An 8,339-nucleotide genomic window follows, 5' to 3' on the forward strand; every position below is an offset into this window, starting at 1 on the left:
CGACGAAATCTAGTCGAAAGTAGCGATTTCACTTTATTTTTTTAAAAAATTTCACCCTCCGGACCAACGTGACCGGGACGTTGGAACTTAGAATTTTTTCGCCCCGTTACGAAAGTACCGAAAGTTCAACTCGAAATAACTCGCTAAAAAGCGTTATAACGTATCGAAATTTTGCGTGAAATCGTTACGTTTCGACGAAATCTAGTCGAAAGTAGCGATTTCACTTTATTTTTTTAAAAAATTTCACCCTCCGGACCAACGTGACCGGGACGTTGGAACTTAGAATTTTTTCGCCCCGTTACGAAAGTACCGAAAGTTCAACTCGAAATAACTCGGGAAAAAGTGTTATAAGGTATAGAAATTTTGTGTGAAATCGTTATGTTTCAACGAAATCTAGTCGAAAGTAGCGATTTCACTTTATTTTTTTGAAAAATTTCATCCTCCGGACCAACGTGACTGGGACGTTGGAACTTAGAATTTTTTCGCACCGCTACGAAAAGGCCGAAAGATCCCCTCCAAATAACTCGTTAAAAAGTGTTAGAAGGTATGAATATTTTACAAGAAATCGTTATAACTCGATAAAATACGTCGGGATTAAGCGTTTATATCGTCGGCAGACGGATATAAAAACGTTTGGACCGACACGACCGGTCGTTGGAACATAGAAAAATTCCGAGCCGGTACGTTGGGACTTAGAAAAATTCCGAGCGCGAAAAAGTTTTTTCGAGTTTATTCGTTAAAAAGCGTTACAAGGTATGAATTTTTTTGCATAAATCGACGTAACTCGACGAAATACGTCGGGATTAATGGTTTATTTCCGTCCGAGAACGATTTTTAAAAACGGACCTATGCGGCCGGTCGTTCGTACTTAGAAAATTTTCGGACCGAACACTCTTTTTCGATTAATTCGTTAAAAAGCGTTATAACGTACGAATATTTTTCAAGAAATCGTTATAACTCGATAAAATACGTCGGGATTAAGCGTTTATATCGTCGGCAGACGGATATAAAAACGTTTGGACCGACACGACCGGTCGTTGGAACATAGAAAAATTCCGAGCCGGTACGTTGGGACTTAGAAAAATTCCGAGGGCGAAAAAGTTTTTTCGAGTTTATTCGTTAAAAAGCGTTACAAGGTATGAATTTTTTTGCATAAATCGACGTAACTCGACGAAATACGTCGGGATTAATGGTTTATTTCCGTCCGAGAACGATTTTTAAAAACGGACCTATGCGGCCGGTCGTTCGTACTTAGAAAATTTTCGGACCGAACACTCTTTTTCGATTAATTCGTTAAAAAGCGTTATAACGTACGAATATTTTTCAAGAAATCGTTATAACTCGATAAAATACGTCGGGATTAAGCGTTTATATCGTCGGCAGACGGATATAAAAACGTTTGGACCGACACGACCGGTCGTTGGAACATAGAAAAATTCCGAGCCGGTACGTTGGGACTTAGAAAAATTCCGAGGGCGAAAAAGTTTTTTCGAGTTTATTCGTTAAAAAGCGTTACAAGGTATGAATTTTTTTGCATAAATCGACGTAACTCGACGAAATACGTCGGGATTAATGGTTTATTTCCGTCCGAGAACGATTTTTAAAAACGGACCTATGCGGCCGGTCGTTCGTACTTAGAAAATTTTCGGACCGAACACTCTTTTTCGATTAATTCGTTAAAAAGCGTTATAACGTACGAATATTTTTCAAGAAATCGTTATAACTCGATAAAATACGTCGGGATTAAGCGTTTATATCGTCGGCAGACGGATATAAAAACGTTTGGACCGACACGACCGGTCGTTGGAACATAGAAAAATTCCGAGCCGGTACGTTGGGACTTAGAAAAATTCCGAGGGCGAAAAAGTTTTTTCGAGTTTATTCGTTAAAAAGCGTTACAAGGTATGAATTTTTTTGCATAAATCGACGTAACTCGACGAAATACGTCGGGATTAATGGTTTATTTCCGTCCGAGAACGATTTTTAAAAACGGACCTATGCGGCCGGTCGTTCGTACTTAGAAAATTTTCGGACCGAACACTCTTTTTCGATTAATTCGTTAAAAAGCGTTATAACGTACGAATATTTTTCAAGAAATCGTTATAACTCGATAAAATACGTCGGGATTAAGCGTTTATATCGTCGGCAGACGGATATAAAAACGTTTGGACCGACACGACCGGTCGTTGGAACATAGAAAAATTCCGAGCCGGTACGTTGGGACTTAGAAAAATTCCGAGGGCGAAAAAGTTTTTTCGAGTTTATTCGTTAAAAAGCGTTACAAGGTATAAATTTTTTTACGGGAATCGTTCTATCTCTATTAGATACGTCGGGATTAAACATTTTTATCGATTTTTTCAAAAAATTAGCGTTCGTCGAACTGACACGACTGGGATATTTTTCTAATTTTTTCGTTAATTAACGTTACAAGGTATATATTTTTTTGCATATTTCTACTTATTTTAACGTATTGTAATTGATTATAAACTTATTTTTTGTCCGTATTCGATAAAAGAGTATGTTTACTGATGCAATTTTTCGGTGAAAAAAAAAATTAATTTTTTGGTAAAAATGCATTTCTATTATGTTAATAAAACGTCTGGTAATGTATTTCGATGGTTGGATATTGGCTTTGTATAGTAGTGATCGAGCGTTCGCGAGACTAAGTTCCAGCGTCCCTTCCGAACGGTACGTTGCTACGGAGGTTTTGCACCGTAAGCGCGCGGCCGCTAGCCCGGCCGGCGCCGGCCTTCCGGCTGGCGCTTTCGTATCTATAAGAGAGACGTCGAGCCGGACGGTTCGGTCGGAACAGCGTTGAGCGCGTGGCTATTCTACGGCCTCGGTTGAGAATTCAGTCACCGCTCCTCGAGTCTTAGTGTATTTTACGCTATTTCTCGACTGTTCCTCCGTTCTCGTTCTGGTTTTTTCTCTACACTGCTGCGCCGCGGGTCGCTGTCCTGGACGTAATGACCAAATATCGTGGCAAGGTTCCCCTGAGTCGGGAAGCTGGTGACCTGTGTGTACGTATTCTAACAAAAATTGTTAGATGCGTGTGTGCTTGTACTAACTGAGCATCGATTCATTCAAAAGAGTATAACCGTCTGCTTTCTATAAAAACTTCTGCTTTCGCAGAAGTATCCGATGAGGCGGTAGGAGCGTACTATCTTTGCGTAGTATGTCTTCTGCCGAAAATGTTCTACCGATTGAAAGAATATTCTTACGGTATGTCCAGCGCGACGCACTGGGATACGCGCTTGTTCGTTCAGCGTGAGGTGCGTATACGTGCTTTACCGCTAAGATATTCTAATAAGTCTTTTTACACGAAGACAGCATTATGGAAATGTTCCTTTAGAAGTACGATTCTAAACATTTTATATAAGACTATGAGAAAGAGAGAGAGAGAAGAGAGGAGGTGGAGTTGAGAATTACAAAGTGGCTGCGAGCGGCGTTCGAAGATTATTACTGAACTATGGGTGTATCTCGAACGTCGCTAGGAGATATATTTTATAGATATATCTATCTTAAGAACGAAAAGTCTCGTCGTACGGTGCTTACGTCCCACCTACGACACGAAGAGAACTTAAACGAAATTTATAAGAATTGTTATACGAATAAGATCCCTGGTTGATCCTGCCAGTAGTCATATGCTTGTCTCAAAGATTAAGCCATGCATGTCTCAGTACATGCCGCATTAAGGTGAAACCGCGAATGGCTCATTAAATCAGTTATGGTTTCTTAGATCATACCTACATTTACTTGGATAACTGTGGTAATTCTAGAGCTAATACATGCAAACAGATTCCGACCAGAGATGGTAGGAATGCTTTTATTAGATCAAAACCAATCGGTGGCGGATGGCTCGTCTGTCCGTCCATCGTTTGTTTTGGTGACTCTGAATAACTTTGTGCTGATCGCATGGTCATCTAGCACCGGCGACGCATCTTTCAAATGTCTGCCTTATCAACTGTCGATGGTAGGTTCTGCGCCTACCATGGTTGTAACGGGTAACGGGGAATCAGGGTTCGATTCCGGAGAGGGAGCCTGAGAAACAGCTACCACATCCAAGGAAGGCAGCAGGCGCGCAAATTACCCACTCCCGGCACGGGGAGGTAGTGACGAAAAATAACGATACGGGACTCATCCGAGGCCCCGTAATCGGAATGAGTACACTTTAAATCCTTTAACGAGGACCAATTGGAGGGCAAGTCTGGTGCCAGCAGCCGCGGTAATTCCAGCTCCAATAGCGTATATTAAAGTTGTTGCGGTTAAAAAGCTCGTAGTTGAATCTGTGTGTCACAGTGTCGGTTCACCGCTCGCGGTGTTTAACTGGCATTATGTGGTACGTCCTATCGGTGGGCTTAGCTCCTCGCGGGCGGTCCAACTAATATCCCATCGCGGTGCTCTTCACTGAGTGTCGAGGTGGGCCGATACGTTTACTTTGAACAAATTAGAGTGCTTAAAGCAGGCTACCTTCGCCTGAATACTGTGTGCATGGAATAATGGAATAGGACCTCGGTTCTATTTTGTTGGTTTTCGGAGCCCCGAGGTAATGATTAATAGGGACAGATGGGGGCATTCGTATTGCGACGTTAGAGGTGAAATTCTTGGATCGTCGCAAGACGGACAGAAGCGAAAGCATTTGCCAAAAATGTTTTCATTAATCAAGAACGAAAGTTAGAGGTTCGAAGGCGATCAGATACCGCCCTAGTTCTAACCATAAACGATGCCAGCCAGCGATCCGCCGAAGTTCCTCCGATGACTCGGCGGGCAGCTTCCGGGAAACCAAAGCTTTTGGGTTCCGGGGGAAGTATGGTTGCAAAGCTGAAACTTAAAGGAATTGACGGAAGGGCACCACCAGGAGTGGAGCCTGCGGCTTAATTTGACTCAACACGGGAAACCTCACCAGGCCCGGACACCGGAAGGATTGACAGATTGATAGCTCTTTCTTGATTCGGTGGGTGGTGGTGCATGGCCGTTCTTAGTTGGTGGAGCGATTTGTCTGGTTAATTCCGATAACGAACGAGACTCTAGCCTGCTAAATAGACGTAACTTATGGTATCTCGAAGGCCCCCGGCTTCGGTCGGTGGGTTTTTACTACCAACGTACAAACAAATCTTCTTAGAGGAACAGGCGGCTTCTAGCCGCACGAGATTGAGCAATAACAGGTCTGTGATGCCCTTAGATGTTCTGGGCCGCACGCGCGCTACACTGAAGGAATCAGCGTGTTTTCCCTGGCCGAAAGGCCCGGGTAACCCGCTGAACCTCCTTCGTGCTAGGGATTGGGGCTTGCAATTATTCCCCATGAACGAGGAATTCCCAGTAAGCGCGAGTCATAAGCTCGCGTTGATTACGTCCCTGCCCTTTGTACACACCGCCCGTCGCTACTACCGATTGAATGATTTAGTGAGGTCTTCGGACTGGTGCGCGGCCAATGTGATAAGCATTGCCGATGTTACCGGGAAGATGACCAAACTTGATCATTTAGAGGAAGTAAAAGTCGTAACAAGGTTTCCGTAGGTGAACCTGCGGAAGGATCATTAACGATACGATACCAAAAGAATTTGACTTGAACACATATAAAAACTATGAAATATATATCACAATGGTCGGTAAGGAGCCGTACTCCTCCTGTATCGACGAAAGTATATACGACGTATTAACAAGCTATATACTTTAACAAACGAAAACGCCAGGGAGCTTGGCAACCTCCGTTGGCACGAATAGAAATATTCTTAAGGAGGAGACGACCCTCCAGCTACGGAATTATACGAAGAGAAGGTGGCACTCTCTCTCGATCATCGGGATGAAGAGATATATATATACAAGTATAAAAACGAAATGCGAATGAAACTTATTCGAGGCGCCTGCGTGAGGTCGTAAACAGAAAGACCCGCCGTCTCCGAATAAAACATATAACATATAATATATATATATATATATGAAATTCTAATAAAAGGGAACTCTAGCTTCGAAAGAGCCAACAAAAGTTAAGGCTCGATATCAAACGAAAAAATTACGATGGAAACCAGGTGTAAAGAGAAATGCAGTCGTGGCGCCTGCGAGAGGCCGTACACAGAAAGACCCGCCGTCACGATCTCGTATTTCGTATTTGCATCGTGGAAACCGTACAAACGAAATATAAAAGTCCATGCAAACTAATAAGAAAATCTCTAAAGTGCCTCGTGTCGGAGTGATCATGCTCGCCTATTCTCTTCTATGTTTCGTGGTCTGTGTTGCGTTTGTTCTCCTCCTAGCAACGGGACATATCGAAGACTCCTCTTTGGGATCGAACGAAGCGTCTAGAACGAGTCGACGAGAGCGAAAGAACTTGTAGCGAGTCGCGCAGAGCGAAAGGATACCGATATACATCTTCGAAGGTTCTCTTCGAAGATCCATGGATACCTTCTGCGTCGACTTCTCTCGTCTCTTTCATCGAAACTCTCGTCGTTCTCGAAACGTGCTTCCTACCCAAAGGGCGTGTGCTCTTCGTATGTCGTTTCGTTCGAAATAACGAAACCACGTGTAACATACTCGTGGATCGGGTAACCTAGAACGAAGACGCATCGCGTGGATGTTGGCCCGCTATGCGACGATGACCGATGATGATGATGATGATGATATGATGATGATGATGATGTCGATGTCGACGACGACGACGATGAAGACGATGTGTAGCAACGATTCGTAACTAGTCTAGCCGAAGTTCGTTCAGAGGGGAACGCCGCCGGCTTCGAAGCCTCGATGTCGTGAGTCGGACACCCGTGCCGTCGCTAGAGTTTTTCAAACTCTGCTTCTGGATATTGGGACGAAAGACCGCTCGAGGACGACGACAGCCGTGCGTGCGTATCCCATCGAATTTTTTTTACACCACCTGAACGAGACTAAAGTTTCGTCTAGTTGATCGTCTACCGTCGCATAATGTATATTATATACCGTTCAGAGGGGACCGGCTGTCTATCCTCGTTGTCGTGAGTCGGACACCCGTGCCGTCGCTAGAGTTTTTCAAACTCTGCTTCTGGATATCGGGACGAAAGACCGCGCGAGGACGACGGATGCGAGTCCCATCGAATTTTTGACTTACACACTACCTGAACGAGACTTAAAGTTTCATATAATATACCGTTCAGAGGGGACCGGCTGTCTTTCCTCGTTGTCGTGAGTCGGACACCCGTGCCGTCGCTAGAGTTTTTCAAACTCTGCTTCTGGATATCGGGACGAAAGACCGCGCGAGGACGACGGATGCGAGTCCCATCGAATTTTTGATTTACACACTACCTGAACGAGACTTAAAGTTTCATCCAGTTTGTCGTCTATCATCTCATATATAATATACCGTTCAGAGGGGACCGGCTGTCTATCCTCGTTGTCGTGAGTCGGACACCCGTGCCGTCGCTAGAGTTTTTCAAACTCTGCTTCTGGATGTTGGGACGAAAGACCGCGCGAGGACGATGGATGCGTGTCCCATCGAATTTTTGATTTACAAGACACACACTACCTGAACGAGACTAAAGTTTCATCGAGTTTATCGTCGCATAACCCGTTCGGAGGGGACCGGCTGTCTATCCTCGTTGTCGTGAGTCGGACACCCGTGCCGTCGCTAGAGTTTTTCAAACTCTGCTTCTGGATATCGGGACGAAAGACCGCGCGAGGACGATGGCTGCGAGTCCCATCGAATTTTTGTTTTTTTTTTTTTTTTAAAGAAAAAACACCACCCGAACGGAGATGTGTTCTATCTTTCGTCGATTTTTCATGCTTTCAGTCGGTCGCGTGGTCGCCATCCGTTCGGAGGGGATCGCCGGCTTCGAAACCTCGATGTCGTGAGTCGGACACCCGTGCCGTCGCTAGAGTTTTTCAAACTCTGCTTCTGGATATTGGGACGAAAGACCGCTCGAGGCGGACGGCCGCGCGAATCCCATCGAATCTTTACTATCACCCGAACGATGGAGAGATGCACGCGCGCTGTTTCTTGAATAATTGGACGAGAGAGTAGAATCAAACACATATATAACATGGGCTAGCCACCGTGCTTACTCGTTCGCGAGATCGTGTGCTGTACAGAGGATTCAGAATCGGGTGTATATATCCCCGTCGTTTCCTGACGAACGGAGCTTCGATCTCGATGGTTGTTATATATCATAATGTACTTTACGCCCGGCCGGCGAACGCGCGTATCTTCGCGCGTTCGTCGTTTTCTTTTTTTTTCGAACGTTTTTGTGTCGTCAATCCTATGGCGACTTCTGCGCGTTCGATTCCCGTTGGTCGAACGTGACGGAACTCGGCTTCGCTAGAACCGAGAAGAGTACATTTGAGTATTGAACTGTTGTAAATTTATAAAAGAT

The 8,339-nt window shown here is 44.5% G+C and overlaps 1 non-coding gene across 1 annotated transcript; it reads left to right on the plus strand.

Moving 5' to 3' along the window:
* Positions 1–3,617: 3,617 nt before the first annotated feature.
* On the plus strand, positions 3,618–5,540 carry LOC126877284 (small subunit ribosomal RNA). The gene has a single exon (XR_007694896.1). It is a non-coding gene; the product is annotated as a small subunit ribosomal RNA (ribosomal RNA).
* The last annotated feature ends 2,799 nt before the right edge of the window (positions 5,541–8,339 follow it).

This window comes from Bombus huntii, unplaced genomic scaffold, assembly GCF_024542735.1.
Source record: "Bombus huntii isolate Logan2020A unplaced genomic scaffold, iyBomHunt1.1 ctg00000142.1, whole genome shotgun sequence".
Taxonomy (NCBI): Eukaryota; Metazoa; Arthropoda; class Insecta; order Hymenoptera; family Apidae; genus Bombus; species Bombus huntii.